The following is a 27,933-nucleotide window of genomic DNA, read 5'->3' on the forward strand; positions in this document are numbered from 1 at the left end:
ATAGGGGCAGTATTATAGCAGTTATATTCTTGTACATAGGAGCAGTATTATAGTAGTTAAAATTTTGTACATAGGGAGCAGTATTATAGTTATATTCTTGTACATAAGGGTCAGTGTTATAGTAGTTGTATTCTTGAACAGTTACAATATTTTTATTATGTCAGATTATTTTTATTGAAAACCACAACATATAATTTTCCATTTTTAGTACAAAACATTTTTAGAGAAAACAAAAAATTCAATAGGTCCACATTTTACAACAGTATAGTTTTTAAGTACAATGTTTAGAAGATTAATCTTTGCCATTCTTCTTAAAACATAAACTCAAGAGATAAATGGGCATGATGTCACTGAACCTTCAAGGGTATGTGGAGACGATCAGTAAGCGCTGCGAGTTGGACGCTTTGTACTTGTGCAGAATCCAACTCACAGCGTACAGATATTGCAGCATAGTGGATGGGATTTTAAGAAATTCCATGTCCACTATACGTCCAAAGATGCCCGCAGCTCACCCGCAGGAGCTGGAAGTCTTACACAACTGTCAAATAGTGAGACAGCGGAGAACCCGACTGCAACTTTTTTTCTAGTTTTCCTTGTTTTGTTTTCTCACTTCTAGATATTGGAGAAAGATTTTAGATTTCGACCCCCTTTTACGTAATGTAGTTTGCCATGAGGCTTTAAAATCTTTCAGCAGAAGAATTGGAATTTTGGGAAGATTGGATATTTAAAAAAGAAAAAAAAAAAAGAAGCTTTTTCTTGAGAATATCTGGAGTAACGTAGGGGTTATATAAAGTGTCACTAACAGACCTGTCACATTGGAGAGAGAACAAAATATACACATGAATCTGCCTTCCGGGTCAATCATAGACTTATTTCATGAAAAAGTAACGGACCCATGGATTTAGGAGACTTATTCCTCCAGAGCAGACAGAGTGCTATATGTGACCTCCATACAAGTTTTATTAGATGCCGTCTATCCTTTCCCTCGTAAGTCTCATATAGACATATGATAGCGGGCTAGCACTGACATAGGAACTAAAGCACAGGGCAACTTTTTTTTGCATCTTCGAGGCCCTATAAATTCCACAACATGATGTATACACACGCCATATTAGTGATTAATACAAAACATTACTTGAAAGATAAATCAAAGGTGTCTCCACCAGTGAACCGGAGACCTCAGTGCTTCGTCCTGTGCAAACAGATATCCAAACTTAGGAAACAAAACGCGTTAGTAACAAAAACTGCAAACATTCCTCTTTCATACAGAGGAAAAGCTCTCGTCAATGTCCCAAGCTCACGTGGAGCAGACGTGAATGTGATTCGTTGTGCAGAAGCCTTTACTCCAATGCCGACGTGCAAACCGCCATGCAGGTACCAACTTCAACAAAGTCCGCAATGTAGCACAACTCTGCCACAATGGAACGGGATGTGATCCTCAAGGGTTTCTGCCTTGTAGGCTTCCCCTCATTTGGGTTGAACCAAGTTAAGAGTATTATTCATGAAATGCAATATACGATCTTCTCCCATTTTTCACAGCTCTTAAAAGGCTAGCATGGTGTCATACATGGGCGGTCATATCATTGGTGCAACAGGAGCCCCAAAAGGTAAGGGGGCCCATTGCCAACTTCAAACCAGGTGGAATTGTGCATTATGATGACTTGTTTGACTGCAATGGGCCCATGTGTTGTTCTTGCACAGTGGCCCTCTTCTGTCTGTGACCACCAATGGTGTCACATATAGTCCCTGCAGCAAAGACGTAACGTGCAGTAGGCTCTAGCTCTCTGTTAATTTCCAATGGATAAGTCCTGCAAACCTCTGATGTTCTCTGCCATGCCGGAGAGAGGAAATAGCTGGTTGTAACATTTTGGAAGCCGGTGCCATGTTGACACCGACCATCACGTAGAGAGGAAAGATCTGCGATGTCATCAGACGCATAGAGAAGTGCAGCATCTGACCGTGTGGACCGCTCCAGTTTTGCAGCGGCTTTAGCGGCTCTGTCTTGATAGATGGTCCTTCATCGTAGCCTTGTTCTTTCTCTCCTTTCTTTACACAAGTCCTTGTCGAATTAATGTGACTCAGATTTACCAGGTTGGTGGCGGGCAACATAGAGAGTCATGCCTCACAAGGCTGAATTGTCAAGCTGGAACCAAACGAGCATTCGACTTATAGAGCGTGAGCTGGTGCCGGTCAGGACAGTATTATAGTAGCAATAGTCTTTACAGTCCCTCTCCAGATCGTACCTCCTCCCCACTTGTGTACACAGGGGCTCCTGGGCCAAGGATCATTCTTCTGCTTTGTAGGGAAGTTATAAACTTTTTGAAGCCCACATCACATTTTTCAGCACCTTGACTTTGGGTATGGGGCTAATTAATATGGTCCAAATTATTGGACGAGGCTGTAGAAGTGGAGATGCTGGAGGATTCTTCTGTCTTAACTGAAGTTAATGGGGTGGAGGCCACTGGTGACTGAGACTTTACTACATTGTCTTTCTTGCACGCCCCCGCTCGGCCATGGAAACCCATTTCATGGAGCTCCCGGCGCACAGTTTTTGTGCTGATGTTGATGCCAGAGGTGTTCTGGAATTCTGCAGTTATGGAGTCGGCGGAACGTTGGTCACTTTTATGTACTATCTGCGTCAGCACTCGGCGACCCAGATCTGTCACTTTACGTGGTCTGCCACTTCGTGGTTGAGTAGCTATGGTTCCTAAACGCTTCCATTTATCAATAATACCACTCACAGTTGATCGTGGAATATGGAGAATGGAAGAAATTTCACGAACTGACTTCTTACACCGGTGGCATCCTATTACGGTACCACGCTCAAATTCAGTGAGCTCTCTAGACCGACCCATTCTTTCAGAAATGTCTAAAGACAGACTGCTCAAAGAGGCACAATGGGACCCAATGAAAAACCTGAACTCAATGATTAGGCAGTACTTTTGTCTAGTGGCATATGTAAAGTCACTCTACCGCCGGCCTTGCTGCTTCACGACAGTGTTATCCACATATAAGTGACTGCCGCATCCAGGATTTAGGCATTTAGCTCTTTATTCAGCAGCCGGCCTCACTTCTCCCAAACTCTGTACACCTAGTTGGATGAAAGTCGTCACATAGAAAAGTGGGGGATTCTTACGTTGCGTGAGACATTAATGGGATGGAAGTCACGGGTGACCTTATTGCAGAGTCCTTCTTACATCCTACATAAAAAGACAGAAAAAAATAAAGTAAACTTGGGGTAAACACAATAGTATACAAGTCAAACACTTAGTGGCCGTTTCATTAAGACTGTTTTTGCGTACGCTTATCTTGATGGGAGTACAAGAGGCGCACGCATTAGCCTCGGCTCTGTGACCACGCCTGGCACACGCGAGAGAGCAGCCATGTCACAAATTATAGGTTTCCTGCTTCTAGAAAGAATAGAAAATGTTTGGCCACTTCAGCCAAGGAATGGCAGAGCCATCTGGAGGACGAGAGGCTGGCATCAGGTGGCACCGGCTGAGTCACGTAATTCATTCATCGCTCGCCTCCTGATGCTTTCTGTGCCACATTCTGTTGATGACAGTTTGATATCCAGCAGGTTTGGGGCCCCCAGGAGGCACATCTTTTTTTTAATTGATGGTTTATTCGCTTGTAATTATTCTCCAAACACTATTTTTTTATGTTATACACAGCAGTGAATCTGAGTAAGTGGAGCAGCAGTGTAAAGTATGAGGGATAGGTAGCAGTATGAAGTAGTGAAAGAAAAGATGAATTCATGTGTGAAGAAATTGTTAGTGGCTGTGGAAAAGGTTGAGGGGTAAGGTGAGAAAAGAGGACACAGTGTGGAGAACTACAAAGCTCAGCTACAGACCTCAGCCTGTCAGGAGAACAGACACAGAACGCAACTGACTGACCTCTGCCTACAAGGAAAATCTCTCGAGACATTGCTGCCTGATCTATGATTTTCTGCCACATACTTGGGTATGAGAATCCTGCCCTGAGGCCCTGTGCTTGAAGTTTCTTTGTTAATTATCAGTGAGCTCCAGTTGTTTCTTGCAGTTCTCTAAGTTGACAAAGTCATTGTGCGAAATTCCTAAGTGATGCCCACGAGGAGCCCTCCATGATTGATGCCTACAAGGAGCCCTCCGCAAGCAATGCCGAGGAGCCCTCCGCGTTTGACGCCTATGAGGATCCCTCCATGAGCAACACCAACAAGAAGCCCTCTTCGATTGATGACTAAGATGATCTCTCCACGGGTGACAACAACGAGGAGCCCTCTGCGAACGACGCCTAGGAGGAACCATCCACAAGCGATGCCAATGAGCAGCCTTCCATGAGTGACCTCAACAAGGACTCCTTGTCAAGGAGTCATCCACGAGCAATGCCTACGAGGAACCCTCCATGATTGATGCCTACGAGGAACCCTCCTTGAGTGACGTCTATGAGGAGCCTGCAATGCCAATGAGGAGCCAACTGTGCATAACCCCTTTGAGGAACAATCAGTTCCTGACACCTAACCTACGAGGATAAAACGATGCATGACACTTACGAAGGGCCCTCTGTGAGGGACGCCAATGAGGAGTGTTTAGTGAGTGAACACAATCCTAATCATATATAAAAGTGTTTGGGGTCCACTTTTCTTAAAGAAGGAAAACTCCTTTAAGGACAGGAGACCTGATAAATTCCTCTGTTTCCCCTCTGACTGTAGATAAAAGGCAAAGACTGACTATAAAGTGAGACTGAAATCTTATGGACAGTCCATGTCCTCATTAATCTCAGCCTTGGTGTGTTGAGACCACCTAAGCTGCCGACATTGGGGACTATTATTGCTTGTTGTCAGAGTAATCACTTTGTGTGGGGTGTTGGGCCTACCACTTCTGCCTTCTTGTTGCTATGGCAATAAACGCTTTTTCTGTTTTCTATACCTTACAGCTTTATTGCATTATTAATTCTGACTGAGGACTCGGCCGAGGTTTCCAGAGTCACCCATGGCGGATGAAACTCCCATTACCCATCCTAAAAGCAAAACTCTGGTGGAGGTGCTGTGCAAGCAAATGGTGAAATTATCTAAACATCCTCAGGCCTGAGGTACCAAGCGTTACACCTAGCATCATGGTCCGCAGGCCTGAGGTACCAGGTGTTACACCTAGTCAGTCTGTGGGACTGAGGTACCAGGTGTTACGCCTAGTATTATGGTCTGTGAGCCTGAGGTACCAGGTGTTACGCCTAGTATTATGGTCTGTGGGCCTGAGGTACCAGGTGTTACACCTAGTATTATGGTCTGTGGACCTGAGGTACCAGGCATGGCATTACATCTAGTACAGACCTCCTTTTCCCGCATGGCCTCAGACCAAATGTACTGCCGCTTTAAACAGCTTGCGCAATCGCTAGCTGTGTCGGTTTGGAGCAGATATTGATCTTCTCTCTGACACTGGCACAGGAGACACAGAGAGGTCTTTATCAGTGGCGTACCAGAGCTGCAGCGACGTGAGCAGTCAGCGGCGTGGCTGGATGACATCATTCAGCGCCGTGGGAGAGGAAGCTGCCGGCTGCTGCGAGGGAGGTGTGTGTGTGGGGTGATGGAGAGGGCAATGATGGGAGTTGGGGAGAAGGCAATGATGGGGGTGTGAGGGCAATGATGGGGTGGGGTAACTATGTGTGGCCATTATACTGTACACAGCATCATGTGGGGCCATTATACTGTATGGAGCATCATGTGTGGCCATTATGCAGCATGGAGCATCATGTGGGGCCATTATACTGTACGCAACATCATGTGGGGCCATTATACAGTATTGAGCATCATGTGGGGCCATTGTACTGTACGCAACATCATGTGGGGCCATTATACAGTATTGAGCATCATGTGGGGCCATTATACTGTATGGAGCATCATGTGGGGCCATTATACAGTATTGAGCATCATGTGTGGCCATTATACAGTATGGAGCATCATGTGGGGTCATTATACTGTATGGAGCATCATGTGGAGCCATTATACTGTATGGAGCATCATGTGGGGCCATTATACAGTATGGAGCACTGTGTGGCCTGTTGTGAATTAGACTTTTTGGCTCCCTCTTGTGGTTACTAGTGATATGACTCTGGGATTGTCTTTCCTCAGTTTGGCACCCACCTGGGTCGTTAGTCCAGGGGTGTTGCTATATAAACTTCCTGGATCCTTAGTCCAGTGCCTGGCATTGTTGTAATCAGATCCTTTCTGTTTACTCCTGTCTGCTGTTCCTGGTTCGTGCAAAATTAAGCTAAGTCCTGCTTCTTTGTTTTTTGGTTATTTGCTTTGCTCGTATTTTTGTCCAGCTTGTACTAAATGTGATTCCTGACTTTGCTGGAAGCTCTAGGGGGCTGGTGTTCTCCCCCCGGGCCGTTAGACGGTTCGGGGGTTCTTGAATATCCAGCGTGGATATTTTGATAGGGTTTTTGCTGACCATATAAGTCATCTTACTATATTCTGCTATTAGCTAGTGGGCCTCTCTTTGCTAAATACCTAGCTCATTCTTATGTTTGTCTTTTCCTCTTACCTCACCGTTATTATTTGTTGGGGGCTTGTATCCAACTTTTGGGGTCTTTTCTCTGGAGGCAAGAGAGGTCTTTCTTTTCCCTTCTAGGGTTAGTTAGTTCTCCGGCTGGCGCGAGACGTCTAGAACCAACGTAGGCACGTTCCCCGGCTGCTGCTATTTGTGGTGCTAGGATTAGATATATGGTCAGCTCAGTTACCACTGCCCTATGAGCTGGTTTTTTGTGTTTGCAGACTTAGTAATTATTTCTGAGACCCTCTGCCATTGGGGTCATAACAGTGGCCATTATACAGTATTGAGCATCATGTGTGGCCATTATACAGTATGGAGCACTGTGTGGCCATTATACAGCATGGAGCACTGTGTGGCCATTATACAGCATGGAGCATCATGTGTGGCCATTACACAGTATGGAGCATTATGTGTGGCCATTATACAGTATGGAGCATCATGTGGGGCCATTATATTGTATGGAGCATCATGTGTGGCCATTATACAGTATGGAGCACTGTGTGGCCATTATACAGTATTGAGCATCATGTGTGGCCATTATACAGTATGGAGCACTGTGTGGCCATTATACAGTATGGAGCACTGTGTGACCAAATTTTTTTGTTTATAATTGTTTATGAAACAGTGTGATCAGCAGTGCTAAATGGCTGTGGGTGAGGCGTGGATGTGGGTGTGGCTAGTTGTGAAATGGGTGTGGTCAGAGGTGTGGCCTAAAAATTGCCACTGCGCGAAATGCAGCAGTCATGCATTACATACACAGGAGCTGAGACCGGATCCACTACCGGAAGCATGGATAGAAAAGAATCAGAAACCACAAAGCGCCATCTCCATTAATATAAGCGATGCGCAAATTATGCATAAATTCAAATGTAAAACTGCAATGGACATGTGGGAGGAGTTACAAAAAGGTCAAGGAATAACAACAAACTATCAGTCTACTGTGATCCAGGTTCAGGGCATGAAAGGCGACATAAGGAATATGCTCGATAATGTAGCGCACCCCCTTTTCCTGGCTATAATATATAAATATATATGGTATCGACAAGTCTGTAAAAAATATCAAAAATAAAATAATTTAAAACGTACGTTAAGAAAACATTTTTTTCGAAGAACCAGAATTGCATTTTTTTTGTTTCAGGATAATCAATCCCACCAAAAACTGCAATCAAAATGTACGTACCCCAAAATGGTACCGATAAAAATGTCAGCTCACCATGCAAAAAAAATAAATAAAAGTGCTGATACAGCTCCAGTGATGGAAATGTAAAGTTATAGATCTCAGAAAAGGATGAAACAAACAAAATTTTAATTTACGCGTTGTCGGGAACTGGTCATCAGATCACACATATCGAGGTATTATTCTATTCATATTCATCCATACAGACGGCACAGGAGGGTGGCTCCTACTGGCAGATCCCGTTTAAAGAAGTCGACCTGATTTATGTTTATACACAATTCATTATTGCATTTGCACTTTTTTTTCTAGTTTTTAGTGTTTTTTTGCTTGCTTTTCGATTGTGCTTCATTTTTCTTTTAATTTGTGCCTTTTTTAAGGATTATTTTATATGTATGCGCCAGTTTATTTTTATTGAGGGTGATTTTTATTTAACATTGCGGGTGAAGTTTGGTGGTTTCCAGATGTTTTCAGCCGAATCATAAAATTTCTCGATGTCCTTAATGCTGAGAAATCCAGGTAGATACTTATCCGTCATGTAATAACATCAGGGAGGCACACAGAAGACATGAGGTCAGATCTCCAAGAGGATTGGAAATATCATGGAGGTGACGAGCGGTCACCAAATACTGAAGATGGAGGCGATAGTCGGTCACCAAATACTGAAGATGGAGGCGACGGTCGGTCACCAAATACTGATGATGGAGGCGACGATCGGTCACCAGATACTGATGATGGAGGCGACGATCGGTCACCAGATACTGATGATGGAGGCGACGATCGGTCACCAGATACTGATGATGGAGGAGACGGGAGGTCACCAGATACTGATGATGGAGGAGACGGGAGGTCATCGGATACTGATGGGATTTAGATTTCTCTTTTGTTCATTCACTTTGTATTTTGTTAATAATAAACTATTTTCATCCTGTTATGACTACGGGATATGGTTTGCTGCGGAATATGTTGGTGCTATAGAAATAAAAATTATTATCAAATTATTATTATCTGCACAAATTCTCCAATTCCAGAGTTTGTAAATTTCATGATTATATTGTTACAACACTCCCCCTGGAGGCCGCTGTTGCTCACTGCATGCACTATCCTGTTGCAGGCAAAACAGAGAACAGCAAATCATATATTATTTGTTTTGTTTATATCGACCATCGGGGCTCACAATCTAGATTCCCTATCAGTATGTGTTTGGAGTGTGGGAGGAAACCGGAGAACCCGGAGGAAACCCACGCAAACATGGGGAGAACATACAAACTCGTGGCAGTGTATTATGTAAAAAGCCTCTTCACAGAGGATGAGAACAGCGCCCCCCCTAGTGCTGCTTTATGGAGATAGCAATCCTAAAAGTCAATGTTGGGGTCTTATCTGGGCATAGATAGTACTGAGAGAGGAGATGGAAGGAACGAATTAAGAAGAATTATTTGTTCCATATTTCTTCAAAGTAAAAAAGCTTTTCACATTTGTCTTTAACCCATTTTGCAACTGTTTTGAGCAGAAAATCATAGAAAATGCTGCAAAATTTCTGGCGAGCAGAAAAGTGCTCCAAGAATGAGGGGAGGACATTGGCGCCAAATTGTGAAACTGTTTAAAAAGTAGTAATTAATAAATCAGCGGAAAACATCTGTGAAGCCCTAAACCTCGCCCACATTGGTGAACATTAAAGAGAAGCAAACCTGGCGAGCTCGTGTCAAATAGACCTAAAAAAAAGGCAAAAACTTAAGAGAAAAATAAGATAAAAAAAAAAAGTGCAAGTGTAATAGTGAATCGGACCCAAAGTGTTCTGGAAACTTCTCATCCGCCGTCTCTAGGGTTAGTTCACATGAAAACGTAAAACCCGTCTGCGTGTTATACTGCACTTAACTCCACTCCCACTGCGCACATCCAATCATCTGACACACCGCACAGTACTCACCATGTAGCTCGTGTCCTGTGTGTCACCTGCTGTCTCTGTGTGCGAGTGTCACCCTGCTGACTGTCTCTGTGTGCGAGTGTCGCCCTGCTGTCTCTTCCGTGTACGAGTATCGCCCTGCTGACCGTCTCTCTGTGTGCGAGTGTCGCCCTGCTGACCGTCTCTCTGTGTGCGAGTGTCGCCCTGCTGACTGTCTCTCTGTGTGCCAGTGTCGCCCTGCTGACTGTCTCTCTGTGTGCCAGTGTCGCCCTGCTGACTGTCTCTCTGTGTGCCAGTGTCGCCCTGCTGACTGTCTCTCTGTGTGCGAGTGTCGCCCTGCTGACTGTCTCTCTGTGTGCGAGTGTCGCCCTGCTGTCTCTCTGTGTGCGAGTGTCGCCCTGCTGACTGTCTCTCTGTGTGCGAGTGTCGCCCTGCTGTCTCTCTGTGTGCGAGTGTCACCCTGCTGACTGTCTCTGTGTGCGAGTGTCGCCCTGCTGACTGTCTCTCTGTGTGCGAGTGTCGCCCTGCTGTCTCTCTGTGTGCGAGTGTCGCCCTGCTGACTGTCTCTGTGTGCGAGTGTCGCCCTGCTGTCTCTCTGTGTGCGAGTGTCACCCTGCTGACTGTCTCTGTGTGCGAGTGTCGCCCTGCTGACTGTCTCTGTGTGCGAGTGTCACCCTGCTGACTGTCTCTCTGTGTGCGAGTGTCGCCCTGCTGACTGTCTCTCTGTGTGCGAGTGTCGCCCTGCTGTCTCTCTGTGTGCGAGTGTCACCCTGCTGACTGTCTCTCTGTGTGCGAGTGTCGCCCTGCTGACTGTCTCTCTGTGTGCGAGTGTCGCCCTGCTGTCTCTCTGTGTGCGAGTGTCACCCTGCTGACTGTCTCTCTGTGTGCGAGTGTCGCCCTGCTGACTGTCTCTCTGTGTGCGAGTGTCGCCCTGCTGTCTCTCTGTGTGCGAGTGTCACCCTGCTGACTGTCTCTGTGTGCGAGTGTCGCCCTGCTGACTGTCTCTCTGTGTGCGAGTGTCGCCCTGCTGTCTCTCTGTGTGCGAGTGTCACCCTGCTGACTGTCTCTGTGTGCGAGTGTCGCCCTGCTGACTGTCTCTCTGTGTGCGAGTGTCACCCTGCTGACTGTCTCTCTGTGTGCGAGTGTCGCCCTGCTGACTGTCTCTCTGTGTGCGAGTGTCGCCCTGCTGTCTCTCTGTGTGCGAGTGTCGCCCTGCTGACTGTCTCTGTGTGCGAGTGTCGCCCTGCTGTCTCTCTGTGTGCGAGTGTCACCCTGCTGACTGTCTCTGTGTGCGAGTGTCGCCCTGCTGACTGTCTCTGTGTGCGAGTGTCACCCTGCTGACTGTCTCTCTGTGTGCGAGTGTCGCCCTGCTGACTGTCTCTCTGTGTGCGAGTGTCGCCCTGCTGTCTCTCTGTGTGCGAGTGTCACCCTGCTGACTGTCTCTCTGTGTGCGAGTGTCGCCCTGCTGACTGTCTCTCTGTGTGCGAGTGTCGCCCTGCTGTCTCTCTGTGTGCGAGTGTCACCCTGCTGACTGTCTCTCTGTGTGCGAGTGTCGCCCTGCTGACTGTCTCTCTGTGTGCGAGTGTCGCCCTGCTGTCTCTCTGTGTGCGAGTGTCACCCTGCTGACTGTCTCTGTGTGCGAGTGTCGCCCTGCTGACTGTCTCTCTGTGTGCGAGTGTCGCCCTGCTGTCTCTCTGTGTGCGAGTGTCACCCTGCTGACTGTCTCTGTGTGCGAGTGTCGCCCTGCTGACTGTCTCTCTGTGTGCGAGTGTCACCCTGCTGACTGTCTCTCTGTGTGCGAGTGTCGCCCTGCTGACTGTCTCTCTGTGTGCGAGTGTCGCCCTGCTGTCTCTCTGTGTGCGAGTGTCACCCTGCTGACTGTCTCTGTGTGCGAGTGTCGCCCTGCTGACTGTCTCTGTGTGCGAGTGTCGCCCTGCTGTCTCTCTGTGTGCGAGTGTCACCCTGCTGACTGTCTCTCTGTGTGCGAGTGTCGCCCTGCTGACTGTCTCTCTGTGTGCGAGTGTCGCCCTGCTGTCTCTCTGTGTGCGAGTGTCACCCTGCTGACTGTCTCTGTGTGCGAGTGTCGCCCTGCTGACTGTCTCTCTGTGTGCGAGTGTCACCCTGCTGACTGTCTCTCTGTGTGCGAGTGTCGCCCTGCTGACTGTCTCTCTGTGTGCGAGTGTCGCCCTGCTGTCTCTCTGTGTGCGAGTGTCACCCTGCTGACTGTCTCTCTGTGTGCGAGTGTCGCCCTGCTGACTGTCTCTCTGTGTGCGAGTGTCACCCTGCTGACTGTCTCTGTGTGCGAGTGTCGCCCTGCTGACTGTCTCTCTGTGTGCGAGTGTCGCCCTGCTGTCTCTCTGTGTGCGAGTGTCGCCCTGCTGACTGTCTCTCTGTGTGCGAGTGTCGCCCTGCTGTCTCTCTGTGTGCGAGTGTCACCCTGCTGACTGTCTCTCTGTGTGCGAGTGTCGCCCTGCTGACTGTCTCTCTGTGTGCGAGTGTCACCCTGCTGACTGTCTCTGTGTGCGAGTGTCGCCCTGCTGACTGTCTCTCTGTGTGCGAGTGTCGCCCTGCTGTCTCTCTGTGTGCGAGTGTCGCCCTGCTGACTGTCTCTCTGTGTGCGAGTGTCGCCCTGCTGTCTCTCTGTGTGCGAGTGTCACCCTGCTGACTGTCTCTCTGTGTGCGAGTGTCGCCCTGCTGACTGTCTCTCTGTGTGCGAGTGTCGCCCTGCTGTCTCTCTGTGTGCGAGTGTCACCCTGCTGACTGTCTCTCTGTGTGCGAGTGTCGCCCTGCTGACTGTCTCTCTGTGTGCGAGTGTCGCCCTGCTGTCTCTCTGTGTGCGAGTGTCACCCTGCTGACTGTCTCTGTGTGCGAGTGTCGCCCTGCTGACTGTCTCTCTGTGTGCGAGTGTCACCCTGCTGACTGTCTCTCTGTGTGCGAGTGTCGCCCTGCTGACTGTCTCTGTGTGCGAGTGTCGCCCTGCTGTCTCTCTGTGTGCGAGTGTCACCCTGCTGACTGTCTCTCTGTGTGCGAGTGTCGCCCTGCTGACTGTCTCTCTGTGTGCGAGTGTCACCCTGCTGACTGTCTCTGTGTGCGAGTGTCGCCCTGCTGACTGTCTCTCTGTGTGCGAGTGTCGCCCTGCTGTCTCTCTGTGTGCGAGTGTCGCCCTGCTGACTGTCTCTCTGTGTGCGAGTGTCGCCCTGCTGTCTCTCTGTGTGCGAGTGTCACCCTGCTGACTGTCTCTCTGTGTGCGAGTGTCGCCCTGCTGACTGTCTCTCTGTGTGCGAGTGTCACCCTGCTGACTGTCTCTGTGTGCGAGTGTCGCCCTGCTGACTGTCTCTCTGTGTGCGAGTGTCGCCCTGCTGTCTCTCTGTGTGCGAGTGTCGCCCTGCTGACTGTCTCTCTGTGTGCGAGTGTCGCCCTGCTGTCTCTCTGTGTGCGAGTGTCACCCTGCTGACTGTCTCTCTGTGTGCGAGTGTCGCCCTGCTGACTGTCTCTCTGTGTGCGAGTGTCACCCTGCTGACTGTCTCTCTGTGTGCGAGTGTCGCCCTGCTGACTGTCTCTCTGTGTGCGAGTGTCGCCCTGCTGACTGTCTCTCTGTGTGCGAGTGTCGCCCTGCTGTCTCTCTGTGTGCGAGTGTCACCCTGCTGACTGTCTCTGTGTGCGAGTGTCGCCCTGCTGACTGTCTCTGTGTGCGAGTGTCGCCCTGCTGTCTCTCTGTGTGCGAGTGTCACCCTGCTGACTGTCTCTCTGTGTGCGAGTGTCGCCCTGCTGACTGTCTCTCTGTGTGCGAGTGTCGCCCTGCTGTCTCTCTGTGTGCGAGTGTCACCCTGCTGACTGTCTCTGTGTGCGAGTGTCGCCCTGCTGACTGTCTCTCTGTGTGCGAGTGTCACCCTGCTGACTGTCTCTCTGTGTGCGAGTGTCGCCCTGCTGACTGTCTCTCTGTGTGCGAGTGTCGCCCTGCTGTCTCTCTGTGTGCGAGTGTCACCCTGCTGACTGTCTCTCTGTGTGCGAGTGTCGCCCTGCTGACTGTCTCTCTGTGTGCGAGTGTCACCCTGCTGACTGTCTCTGTGTGCGAGTGTCGCCCTGCTGACTGTCTCTCTGTGTGCGAGTGTCGCCCTGCTGTCTCTCTGTGTGCGAGTGTCGCCCTGCTGACTGTCTCTCTGTGTGCGAGTGTCGCCCTGCTGTCTCTCTGTGTGCGAGTGTCACCCTGCTGACTGTCTCTCTGTGTGCGAGTGTCGCCCTGCTGACTGTCTCTCTGTGTGCGAGTGTCACCCTGCTGACTGTCTCTGTGTGCGAGTGTCGCCCTGCTGACTGTCTCTCTGTGTGCGAGTGTCGCCCTGCTGTCTCTCTGTGTGCGAGTGTCGCCCTGCTGACTGTCTCTCTGTGTGCGAGTGTCGCCCTGCTGTCTCTCTGTGTGCGAGTGTCACCCTGCTGACTGTCTCTCTGTGTGCGAGTGTCGCCCTGCTGACTGTCTCTCTGTGTGCGAGTGTCGCCCTGCTGTCTCTCTGTGTGCGAGTGTCACCCTGCTGACTGTCTCTCTGTGTGCGAGTGTCGCCCTGCTGACTGTCTCTCTGTGTGCGAGTGTCGCCCTGCTGTCTCTCTGTGTGCGAGTGTCACCCTGCTGACTGTCTCTGTGTGCGAGTGTCGCCCTGCTGACTGTCTCTCTGTGTGCGAGTGTCACCCTGCTGACTGTCTCTCTGTGTGCGAGTGTCGCCCTGCTGACTGTCTCTCTGTGTGCGAGTGTCGCCCTGCTGTCTCTCTGTGTGCGAGTGTCACCCTGCTGACTGTCTCTCTGTGTGCGAGTGTCGCCCTGCTGACTGTCTCTCTGTGTGCGAGTGTCACCCTGCTGACTGTCTCTGTGTGCGAGTGTCGCCCTGCTGACTGTCTCTCTGTGTGCGAGTGTCGCCCTGCTGTCTCTCTGTGTGCGAGTGTCGCCCTGCTGACTGTCTCTCTGTGTGCGAGTGTCGCCCTGCTGTCTCTCTGTGTGCGAGTGTCACCCTGCTGACTGTCTCTCTGTGTGCGAGTGTCGCCCTGCTGACTGTCTCTCTGTGTGCGAGTGTCACCCTGCTGACTGTCTCTGTGTGCGAGTGTCGCCCTGCTGACTGTCTCTCTGTGTGCGAGTGTCGCCCTGCTGTCTCTCTGTGTGCGAGTGTCGCCCTGCTGACTGTCTCTCTGTGTGCGAGTGTCGCCCTGCTGTCTCTCTGTGTGCGAGTGTCACCCTGCTGACTGTCTCTCTGTGTGCGAGTGTCGCCCTGCTGACTGTCTCTCTGTGTGCGAGTGTCACCCTGCTGACTGTCTCTCTGTGTGCGAGTGTCGCCCTGCTGACTGTCTCTCTGTGTGCGAGTGTCGCCCTGCTGACTGTCTCTCTGTGCCTCTGCTTGTTTGTGATCCACTGTTACTCAAGCTTCCTGCAGTGCTGGAGTCAGGGGGGCTGCAGAGCATGCTGCGAAATCCAGCCCCCTTTCATCCGCTTGATCCTTACCCTGAACTTCCTGCTGATCTCACAGCAGCAGCAGCAGCAAAATGACAAGAGCAGCCATCTCCAGTGATATGCATACACAGCTCAAAAAATAAAGGGAACACTTAAACAACAGAATCTAAAGGTACCTTCACACATAACGATTTCGTTAACGATATCGTTGCAACATCACGCTTTTTTGTGACGTAGCAACGATCCCGCTAACGATCTCGTTATGTGTGACAGCGACCAACGATTAGGCCCCTGCTGGGAGATCGTTGGTCGTAGGGAATGATCAGGACCTTTTTTTGGTCGCTGATCACCCGCTGTCATCGCTGGATCGGCGTGTGTGACGCAGATCCAGCGATGTGTTCACTTGTAACCAGGGTAAATATCGGGTTACTAAGCGCAGGGCCGCGCTTAGTAACCCGATATTTACCCTGGTTACCATTGTAAAAGTTAAAAAAAAAACAAAAAACACTACATACTCACATTCCGATGTCTGTCACGTCCCCCGCCGTCAGCTTCCCGCACTGACTGTGTCAGCGACGGCCGTAAAGCAGAGCACAGCGGTGACGTCAGTGTTTTTTTTTTTTTTTTTACTTTTACAATGGTAACCAGGGTAAATATCGGGTTACTAAGCGCGGCCCTGCACTTAGTAACCCGATGTTTACTCTGGTTACCCGGGTGCTGCAGGGGGACTTCGGCATCGTTGAAGACAGTTTCAAGGATGCTGAAGTCATGCCCCAGATCGTTGGTCGCTGGAGAGAGCTGTCTGTGTGACAGCTCCCCAGCGACCACACAACGACTTACCAACGATCACGGCCAGGTCGTATCGCTGGTCGTGAACGTTGGTAAGTCGTTTAGTGTAACGGTACCTTAACTCTTAGAAAATCAAACTTCTGTGAAATCAAGCTGTCCACTTAGGAAGCAACACTGTTTGACAATCAATTTCACATGCTGCTGTGCAAATGGAATAGACACAGATGGAAATTATTGGCAATTATCAAGAACCCTCAATAAAGGAGTGGTTCTCCAGGTGGGGACCCCAGACCACATCTCAGTACCAATGCTTTCTGGCTGATGTTTTGGTCACTTTTGAATGTTGGTTGTGCTTTCACACTCGTGGTAGCATGAGACGGACTCTACAACCCACACAAGTGGCTCAGGTAGTGCAGCTCATTCAGGATGGCACATCAATGCGAGCTGTGGCAAGAAGGTTTGCTGTGTCTGTCAGCGTAGTATCCAGAGGCTGGAGGCGCTACCAGGAGACAGGCCAGTACACCAGGAGATGTGGAGGGGGCCGTAGAAGGGCAACAACCCAGCAGCAGGACCGCTACCTCAGCCTTTGTGCAAGGAGGAACAGGAGGAGCACTGCCAGAGCCCTGCAAAATGACCTCCAGCAGGCCACAAATGTGCATGTGTCTGCACAAACGGTTAGAAACCGACTCCATGAGGATGGTCTGAGTGCCCGACATCCACAGATGGGGGTTGTGCTCACAGCCCAACACCATGCAGGACGCTTGGCATTTGCCACAGAACACCAGGATTGGCAAATTCGCCACTGGCGCCCTGTGCTCTTCACAGATGAAAACGGGTTCACACTGAGCACATGTGACAGGCGTGACAAAGTCTGGAGACGCCGTGGAGAGTGATCTGCTGCCTGCAACCTCTTTCAGCATGACCGGTTTGGCAGTGGGTCAGTAATGGTGTGGGGTGGCATATCTTTGGAGGGCCGCACAGCCCTCCATGTGCTCACCAGGGGTAGCTTGACTGCCATTAGGTACCGAGATGAGATCCTCAGACCCCTCGTGAGACCATAAGCTGGTGCGGTTGGCCCTGGGTTTCTAATGCAGGACAATGCCAGACCTCATGTGGCTAGAGTGTGTCAGCAGTTCCTGCAAGATGAAAGCATTGAAGCTATGGACTGGCCCTCCTGTTCCCCAGACCTGAATCCGATTGAGCACATCTGGGACATCATGTCTTGCTCCATCCACCAAAGTCACGTTGCACCAAAGACTGTCCAGGAGTTGGTGGATGCTTTAGTTCAGGTCTGGCAGGAGATCCCTCAGGAGACCATCCGCCGCCTCATCAGGAGCATACCCAGGTGTTGTAGGGAGGTCATAAAGGCACCTGGATGCCACACACACTACTGAGCATCATTTCCTTGTCTTGAGGCATTTCCACTTAAGTTGGATCAGCCTGTAACTTCATTTTCCACTTTGCTTTTGAGCATCATTCCAACTCCAGACCTCCGTGGGATATTAGTTGTGATTTACGTTGATCATTTTTAGGTTTTACTGTTCTCAACACATTCCACTATGTAATGAATAAAGATTTACAACTGGAATATTTCATTCAGTGATATCTAGGATGTGGGATTTTAGTGTTCCCTTTATTTTTTTGAGCAGTGTATATATAGACTAGATGGTGGCCCGATTCTAACGCATCGGGTATTCTAGAATATGCATGTCCACGTAGTATATTGCCCAGTGACGTAGTATATTGCCCAGTGACGTAGTATACAGCACAGAGCCATGCAGTATATTGGCCAGTTACGTAGTATATTGCCCAGCCACGTAGTATACAGCACAGAGCCACGTAGTATATTGCTCAGTGACGTAGTATATTGCCCAGTTACGTAGTATACAGCACAGAGCCACGTAGTATATTGCTCAGTGACGTAGTATATTGCCCAGTTACGTAGTATACAGCACAGAGCCACGTAGTATATTGGCCAGTTACGTAGTATATTGCCCAGCCACGTAGTATACAGCACAGAGCCACGTAGTATATTGGCCAGTTACGTAGTATATTGCCCAGCCACGTAGTATATTGCCCAGCGACGTAGTATATTGCCCAGTGACGTAGTATATTGCCCAGTGACGTAGTATATTGCCCAGTGACGTAGTATACAGCAGAGCCACGTAGTATATTGCCCAGTGACGTAGTATACAGCAGAGCCACGTAGTATATTGCCCAGTGACGTAGTATATTGCCCAGTGAAGTAGTATACAGCACACAGCCACGTAGTATATTGCCCAGTGACGTAGTATATTGCCCATTTACTTATTATATTGCCCAGTGACGTAGTATATTGCCCAGTGACGTAGTATACAGCACAGAGCCACGTAGTATATTGTCCAGTGACGTAGTATATTGCCCAGTGATGTAGTATACAGCACAGAGCCACGTAGTATATTGCCCAGTGACGTAGTATGTTGCACAGCAACGTAGTATACAGCACAGAGCCACGTAGTATATTGCCCAGTGACGTAGTATACAGCAGAGCCACATAGTATATTGCCCAGTGACGTAGTATACAGCACAGAGCCACGTAGTATATAGCACAGAGCCACGTAGTATATTGCCCAGCCACGTAGTATATTGCCCAGCCACGTATGTCACAGGTTGAAAAATAAAAAATAAACATATACTCACCTTCCGAGGGGCCCCTTGTAGTTCTGTCGCCTGTGTTCGGTTCAGGCGGCAGCTTCCGGTCTGAGGGTGTGATGACTTCGCGGTCACATGACCGTGACGTCACGGCAGGTCCTTCTCGCGCAGGCCCTGTGATGACGTCGTGATCACATGACCGTGACGTCATGGCAGGTCCTTGTCGCACACCAACCTTAGCACTGGAACCTGCCGCTTGCATGGACCGGTCACCGGAGAGTCGGAAAGGCGGCGGATGGTGAGTATATAATGATTTGTTATTTTTTTTTAATTATTTTTAACATTAGATGTTTTTACTATTGAGGCTGCATAGGCAGCCTCAATAGTAAAAACTTGGTCACACAGGGTTAATAGCGGCGGTAACGGAGTGAGTTACCCGCGGCATAACGCGGTCCGTTACCGCTGGCATTAACCCTGTGTGAGCCGTGACTGCGGGGAGTATGGAGCGGGCGCCGGGCAGTGACTGCAGGGGAGTAGGGAGGGACTAATCGGACTGTGCCCGTCGCTGATTGGTCGCGGCAGCCATGACAGGCAGCTGGCGAGACCAATCAGCAAATGAATATCCGTGACGGAAGTTGCCGACAGAAGGACAGACAGACAAAGAAGGAAGTACCCCTTAGACAATTATATATATAGATGGAGCAGAGATGTGCATGCTCAACCTCTGCGCTGTTCGTTGTTTTTGGGACTGTTGAAAAGAGCGGATTCGATCACCTGTAATTTAATGTGTATGGGGGTCTGTAGTCTTAGGGCACATTCCTAAAGGTTAAAGTGTCCGTTCATCGCTCCCAACTCCCCCATACACTCGGCGAGCATTTATGTGTTGTCTTTAGGGAGAACAAAGAGAGCGGCGCCTTATCGGGTGTGTAAAATTGAACTTTCCAACTGTTTTTGTTCCCCCGACAGATGATTTTGTCGGAGGCCAATGTATGCATTAGTTTATTGGTCGATATCGGTGGGTTCATGAAGTCTATTGTGTATGGAGGCCTACAGGATCTTCTGCTATCTAAGGTGCACGGCCACCTGAAGGAGGGGTGGACAAACTATTAGGGCAACCTTCCTAGACGGGAGCTTCACCAAAACCATCCTACAGCCAGAATCAGACATGGATAAACCCAAAGAAGGTGCCAGGTGCCCCATATTCCTGGAAGTGACCCTAATACCATAGACGCTGGGTATTCTGCAGGCTGTTGGGTACAGATAGAATTGGGGGAAGATGATTCAAGTCGGGACCGTCTCTTTGGCCAATATCTTGAGACCATGGTCCCTGGAGAAGTCTGCAGAGTAGACCATGTACAGGGCTTTCAGTTTGTCTTGCGATTAGAGAGTTTCAAAAAATGGAAAGGAGGCATGGGAATTAGATGTGAGTGAGAAGATTAAGTGGGCAGTCAGAGATTGGGAGTCAGGTGGGAAGGCGTACAGAGACGGGAACCTCGAAGGGGCAGAAAGACGATATACCCGAGCGCTCAGACTTCTGGTCTGTATGCCTGGAGATGCAGAAGAGGAGAAGGTTGCCCTGCTTTCTAACCTGGTGGCTTGTGACGTCAAGAAGGGAAGATTACGTGAGGCTGAGGTGAGATGCACCCGAGTTCTCGACAAGGACCCTGACCACCTGAAAGCTTTGTACAGGAGGGGCATGGCTAGAGCGGGCATGTCAGACTGGATGGGTGCAAGGGCAGATTTAGAAAAAGTGATGAAACTGGATCTGGCAAACAAATAGGAAAGAAGAGAAATCATCAAAGTCAGGGAAAAGCAGAAGAGCGAGCAGGCGCAGATCAGTAACTTTAGGGAAAAGGTTCCTTTAATTCATAGCCATAAATTCACACAGAGAAGGTGACATGGCACAGTGCCTCGATGCTCAATAAGCCCACTAGTCCAACATCACCTGAAGGGCTGCGATCTGGTGACTACTGGGGGCCTGCACTGCAACTCTGACTCTGGTGAGAGGACTGACTCCTGCTTTGTTTGCCTCGGGGAGATTGTCCATAGATGCACCAATGTATGGAGTGGCTCACTGGACGCTTGGCTGATATCCATGTACAAACAAAGTATATTATTTATTTTTACGTCTACTTTGTTGCATGCCTTCTACATTGTCATAATAACAATCCCTTGCCATGTTAATGACCCATGGGGAGAAGATAGGGCAGGACCCATTCTTGTCACTTATCAGCTTCTGTGGCCCTAGTTCTGCTTAGTAAGTCTACACCATGGTCCTTGGAGGTTTCCTGCCCATCTGTCTCCCAAACCAAGGCAACACTGGCACCACCACCGCTGACACCTGCATGATAAAAGGATGATATCCTATTGCCCCATTGACTTAAGAACCAGACACGGACTGTTGTGACTTTGAAGAATATGAGACATTAAGGCAATTGTTCCCCAACCCTGGTCGCTGTTGTTGTAAGGAGGTGGACATGCTACAACATTGCCCCTTGAAGACACATGGGCTGTTGTAATGTGCATTGTGATATGCATGATTAGTGATGGCGTATTTAGGAGAGTTAGGGTTAAAGGGGTATTCCCATCTCCAGGATCCTATCCCAATATGTAGTAGCTGTAATAATAATAATAATAATATTAGAAAATACCTCCAATTAGAAATGTAGTATAGTTGCTCTGATTTGTTGTCTCTCTTTCCTCACGTGCAGGCGTTGCAGGACCTTAGATATCCATCATACCTCCCAACTTTCGAGGAAGGGAAAGAGGGACAAAGTCAGCGGCGCGCGCAGCGGCAAATTTTAGGCCACACCTCTGACCACACCCATTTCAAAACTAGTCACGCCCCAATCACACCCATTTAGCACTTCTGATCACAATGTTTCATATTTCATAAACAATAGTTATAAACAAAAAAAATATGGCCACACATGACGCTCCATACTGTATAATGGCCACACATGATGCTCCATACTGTATAATGGCCACACATGATGCTCCATACTGTATAATGGCCACACATAGTGCTCCATACTGTATAATGGCCACACATGATGCTCCATACTGTATAATGGCCACACATAGTGCTCCATACTGTATAATGGCCACACATAGTGCTCCATACTGTATAATGGCCACACATGATGCTCCATACTGTATAATGGCCACACATAGTGCTCCATACTGTATAATGGCCACACATGATGCTCCATACTGTATAATGGCCACATTATGCTCCATACTGTATAATGGCCCCACATGATGCTGCATACAATATACTTGCCCCACGTGATGGTCCATACAGTATAATGGCCCCACATGATGCTTTGTACAGGCTAATGGCCCCACACGATGCTGGGTACAGTATAACGGCCACACATAATGCTGGGTACAGTATAATGGCCCCTCACGATGCTCCATACAGTATAATGGCCCCACACAATGCTGGGTGCAGTATAATGGCCACACATGGTTACCCCACCCACATCATTGCCTTCTCCATCACTACACACACACACCTTTCACCGCGCTCCCTCGCAGCAGCTGGCAGTTTCCACTCCCACGGCGCTGAATGGTGTCATCCAGCTGCGCCGCTGACTGCTCACGTCGCTGCAGCTGTGATACGCCACTGATAAAGACCTCCTGTGCCAGTCAGTGTTAGAGCGAGGAGCAATATCTGCTCCGATCCGACACAACCAGCGTCCGCCCCGTACACCCGCGGCTCCGCCCCGTACACCCCATACACCCGCGGCTCCGCCCCGTACACCCCATACACCCGCGGCTCCGCCCCGTACACCCCATACACCCGCGGCTCCGCCCCGTACACCCCATACACCCGCGGCTCCGCCCCGTACACCCCATACACCCGCGGCTCCGCCCCGTACACCCCATACACACGCGGCTCCGCCCCGTACACCCCATACACACGCGGCTCCGCCCCGTACACCCCATACACACGCGGCTCCGCCCCGTACACCCCATACACACGCGGCTCCGCCCCGTACACCCCATACACACGCGGCTCCGCCCCGTACACCCCATACACACGCGGCTCCGCCCCGTACACCCCATACACACGCGGCTCCGCCCCGTACACCCCATACACACGCGGCTCCGCCCCGTACACCCCATACACACGCGGCTCCGCCCCGTACACCCCATACACACACGGCTCCGCTCCGTACACCCCATACACACACGGCTCCGCTCCGTACACCCCATACACACACGGCTCCGCTCCGTACACCCCATACACACACGGCTCCGCTCCGTACACCCCATACACACACGGCTCCGCTCCGTACACCCCATACACACACGGCTCCACTCCGTACACCTCATACACACACGGCTCCACTCCGTACACCTCATACACACACGGCTCCACTCCGTACACATTGCACACGCTGCTCCGCTCCGTATACCTTGCACACATGGCTCCACTCCGTACACCTCACACACACACGGCTCCACTCCGTACACACACAGCTCCGCTCCGTACACATTGCACACACTGCTCCGCTCCGTACACATTGCACACACTGCTCCGCTCCGTACACATTGCACACACGGCTCCGCTCCGTACACCTCATACAGACATGGCTCCGCTCCATACATCTCTTACACACACGGCACCACTCTGTACACCTAGTACACTCACGGCTCCGCTCCATACACATTGCACATGCTGCTCCGCTCTGTATACCTTGCACACACACGGCTCTGCTCCGTACACCTCATACACATACGGCTCCTCTCCATACATCTCGTACACACACTGCTCCACTCCGTACACCTCGTATACACACAGCTCCGCTCCGTACACATTGCACACGCTGCTCCGCTCCGTATACCTTGCACACATGGCTCCGCTCCGTACACTTCATACACACATGGCTCCGCTCCGTACACTTCATACACACATGGCTCCGCTCCATACATATCGAACACACACGGCACCACTCCGTACACCTTGTACACTCACGGCTCCGCTCCATACACATTGCACACGCTGCTCCGCTCCGTATACCTTGCACACACACGGCTCCGCTCCATTCACCTCATACACACATGGCTCCGCTCCATACATCTCGAACACACACGGCACCACTCCGTACACCTCGTACACTCACGGCTCCGCTCCATACACATTGCACACGCTGCTCCGCTCAGTATACCTTGCACACACACGGCTCCGCTCCATACACCTTATACACACACGGCTCCTCTCCATACATCTCGTACACACACGGCTCCACTCCGTACACTTCGTACACACACGGCTCTGCTCCATACACCTTATACACACACGGCTCCTCTCCATACACCTCGTACACACACGGCTCCTCTCCATACACCTCGTACACACACGGCTCCGCTCCATACACCTCGTACACACACGGCTCCGCTCCATACACCTCGTACACACACGGCTCCGCTCCATACACCTCGTACACACACGGCTCCGCTCCATACACATTGCACATGCTGCTCCACTCCGTATACCTTGTACACACATGGCTCTGCTCCGCACACCTCGTACACACATGGCTCCGCTCCGTACACCTCTTACACACACGACTCCGCTCCATACACCTTTCACACGCTGCTCCGATCCATACACCTCGTACACACACGGCTATGCTACATCCACACTGTAAACACCTCCTGACTTCACACATACGCTTACCAATACCTTCCTCCAGCACCATGACAACCAGCAGAGTCCTGTACACGGAGGTCCTCCCGATCATGTGACCCCCTGACTCCTCCCATCCTGTGACTTCATCACAGGTCCTGTGCGCACAGAGGAGCCAATATGTGGTGTGCGGGTGCAGGGGCTCAGGGAGCTGACCGGGTGATGTATACACCTCCCAACCAGTGCGGGACAACTAATGTCCCGCCCGGGATCGCGGGGCTGACTGTCAAAATTGGGACAGTTCCGCTGGATCCGGGATGGTTGGGAGGTATGTATCCATTAGGAACTAGCTGTCACTATATCAGTTGCCGTAACCGTGGATACCTAAGGTCCTGCACTGCCAGTGTAACAAAAAGCCATGAGACCTCTGGAAAATTAGTGCAGGATGTGCCATTAATGAGGAGAGATTGCCATCTGCTGGCCAGCCGAAATCAAGCGGAACCAAAGTGTGCTGGAAGATTTGACGGGGGGGAAGGACCTTGTTTGCTGGACTGGATTAGGTAAGGACTTCCCTGATATAAAAGCCCAGCGTGCCCAACCACGAGAATTGGCGCCACGGAAGAGAACGGGGCAGACATGCCCAAGAGACACCGCTGAGACCAGCTTGATAGGCCACAGCGAGAAGTCTGTGCTACCCAGGTGTCGGTCACCACCTGGCAAGGTCCGGATCTCCCGGAACATATCCCCGAGTACGGCTTACACTGGTCAGAGCTGGAATCTGCGCCCTGCGCTGGTCAAGGCTCCAAGGTCCGACTACGCCTGTCGAGCTGAAGCCCGGTCCTCTCTGCCCCGAGCCTGAGAGACTTCCACCAACAGTCAAGCGAAGAAGAGCCATGTGGCGACTGCAACAGGAGAGGCACGCCTACCAGAGAGGAGGAATAGGGCGAGTGAGCAGGGCCTTCACTTCCAGCTATCACCTACGGTACCGGAGTCAGCTGGGACTAGGATTACAGGATGAGAGGGGGCCGGTTGGAGGCTCAGCGGGCTTTAACAGACTACGTCAGGAAGAGACTTGTGGCCTAGGCAGAAAACCCGGTGACCCCCGCAAGGGCCACAACTTCGAGTAACAACTCATGTGATGATTCCCAAGACTGGGCGCACCACTAACGTTAAGTACTGAAAGACTTTCTTGCTTATAGGAAACCTGTTGTGATCCTCTATATCAGTGGTCCCCAACCTTTCTGACCTTGAGAGCCACATTCAGCTTAGAGAGAGGGTCGCGAGCCACATTCAGCACTGAGAGAGGGTCGCGAGCCACATCCAGCTGCCGCCCCCTTCAAATTAGTGTCAACCAAAGCCCCCATTACAGGTATAATGATAACCAAAGCTTTTCCACAGAAATCACTCCAGAGCAGTACACTGAGATCCAGGGGTTGCCACAATACCCCCATTCAGTATTCTCCCAACACACTGTCACATCCAGCTTTGAGCACCTCCTCTAACAGGTAGTACAAACCTCCAGCGTATCATACCTAAAACATCTCTAAACCCCTAAGACCAGTAAATGTGCATCCAGATCTGCAATTCTATGCAGGGCTACTCACAAAATTCACCATTTTGAGATGCAGTCTTCATACCTGTTTGCTAGACCTGGACCTAATGCATCAAGCTGGGAGACAGTCGCGAGCCACAATTCATGGGGCCGGGAGCCACATGTGGCTCCTGAGCTACAGGTTGGGGAGCCCTGCTCTATATTATTAAATTGCATATTTGCTAACCCTAATTATTCAAAAGTTACTGATGTATAAAATTACCAATATCACAACCCCTGGTTGTTTCCTGCCTCATGATCTCTGCTCGTTGAATCCAGACACCTGCATTACACTTGGTGTAGTCAGCAGGATGCAACATTCAAACACAGAGATGACCGACCATTCTGTGACCGAGTCCGGCAAGGGGCTATGCTCATCAACCTTCCCAAGTTCACGGGGAGCAGCGCGTCGCTGTGGGACTGGGTAGAGAGGCTGAAAAGCATGCTACACATGTATCCCCTGATCCCTTCCGTTCAGGCTGCGTTAGCCCTCATGACCCTTGACCGGGAGGCCTAGCAGAGGGTTATATACCACCTACCTAGGGATCCTGACACTGTGGAAAAGGTGATAAAAATTTTGGAGTATGCATGGTGAAACTAAAGACCCAGGGCACCTCTGCATGTGGTTGTTCCTGTGGGTCCACAGGGAAAGTTAGACCGTAGCTCAGTATGTTAATGCATTGCAGGAAGTGATGACCCATATCACCAAAAAGACCCAAGACGGGCACCGAAGACTGGGTCCCTTAGATGAAGGGCTTCGGGACAAACTTGTTGCTGGATTGAAGGATCCCTCTCTGAAGCAGATCTTAAAGGATCGCCTACGCCTGAATCCCGGTCTGGGCTTTCTTGAGGTTGAAGCTAGATACTTGGCAAGAGAGACCCCTGTTCTCACTGCCATGGTCTAGAGTTATGAAGTGGTCACCCATGAGTCAACACGTACTGAGCCTGACTGGGGGCAGAAGACAACTCAAGAGATTCGGGGCATTCAAGGTGAGCTGTGCAGCATCAAGGGGACCCCTGCCGCCAACTCTTCGGCTGATCCTCCGACCTCACCTGAGAGGAGGTCAGAGCTGGAAAGTCGTTCCCTCCAGTCCCCTCATCAGTGGAACGCGGGCGAGAGTATTCGACCGGCGGTGGAAGGGGGCATATTTCAAGAGACTGCGAATCGAGAAAGGAGGAAACGGGGGTGCCCATTATGGTTGTCTGGTTTAGACCTGAGGGAGATGACGCCTTGGCACCTCCGGTGTTGCACAGAAATATGCTGCGACCCTGCTCTTCTGAAGCAGAAGACCGCACCGAGGCAGGGGCCCCCAACAGAAGTGTCTGAGGTCCCCCAAAAGGCAGTCTAGGAGGAAGAGGAAGAATGACCTGCCGGGCGATTGAGTTCACCGGAGATGCTGTTGCCGCTCTCAGTGGGACAGAAAATGAACTTGGAGTCAACTTACCACCTCCAGTGCCCAGGTCTCAATGTACCCCAGCAGCGCCTCTGCAGGAAGAACTCCGCTTGACTGAGCGGGCCAATACCAGGACTCCCCCGAGCCCGTAGGCTCAGGATTCATTTGTCTGGTCCCAGATACAGCACAAGACTCAGTAATGCGCACAGCTGTTGGCTGACCTAGGCCTGCCTGTGGGGGATCTTGGAGCCCAAAAGAATTCCACTTCCCCCGAGAGCTGGAGAGCAAAAAGGGGGAGGAATGTAAGAAAAAGCAATGAGAGCTCTGGAAAATCAGTGCAAGATGTGAGGAGACACTGCCATCTGCTGGCCAGCCGAAATCAAGCGGAACCAAAGTGTGCTGGAAGATTTGCCGGGGGAAGGACCTTTTGTGTTGGACTGGATCAGGTGACCCTTAGTAAGGACTTCCCCGATTTAAAAGCTCCGCACACCGAACCATGAGGGGATTTAATTGGCACCAGGGAAGAGAGTGGGGCCGAAATGCCCCAGAGACATATATATATACATATATATATATATATATATATATATATATGTATATGTATATATATATATATATACACACAGCACAGTGGCTTAGTGGTTAGCACTGTAAATATATATGTAGCATGGTGGCTCAGTGGTAAGCACTGTACATATATATGCAGCATGGTGGCTCAGTGGTAAGCACTGAACATATGTATGCAGCATGGTGGCTCAGTAGTTAGCACTGTATATATGCAACATGGTGGCTCAGTGGTAAGCAAGTTGCATGTAAATGCAGCATTGTGGCTCAGTGGTAAGCACTGTAAAT

General features: G+C 50.3%; 1 long non-coding RNA gene and 1 pseudogene across 1 annotated transcript; one reads left to right on the plus strand and one right to left on the minus strand.

The window, feature by feature from the left end:
• Positions 1–587: 587 nt before the first annotated feature.
• LOC143806120 (uncharacterized) lies at positions 588–27,389 on the minus strand. The gene is made up of 2 exons (XR_013221395.1): positions 27,133–27,389; positions 588–3,200 (listed from the first exon to the last, which is right to left on the minus strand). It is a non-coding gene; the product is annotated as an uncharacterized LOC143806120 (long non-coding RNA).
• On the plus strand, positions 4,517–20,355 carry LOC143808950 (FK506-binding protein-like; annotated as a pseudogene).
• Positions 27,390–27,933: the final 544 nt, after the last annotated feature.

The sequence above is a fragment of the Ranitomeya variabilis genome, chromosome 2 (genome assembly GCF_051348905.1).
Source record: "Ranitomeya variabilis isolate aRanVar5 chromosome 2, aRanVar5.hap1, whole genome shotgun sequence".
In the NCBI taxonomy this organism is placed as follows: Eukaryota; Metazoa; Chordata; class Amphibia; order Anura; family Dendrobatidae; genus Ranitomeya; species Ranitomeya variabilis.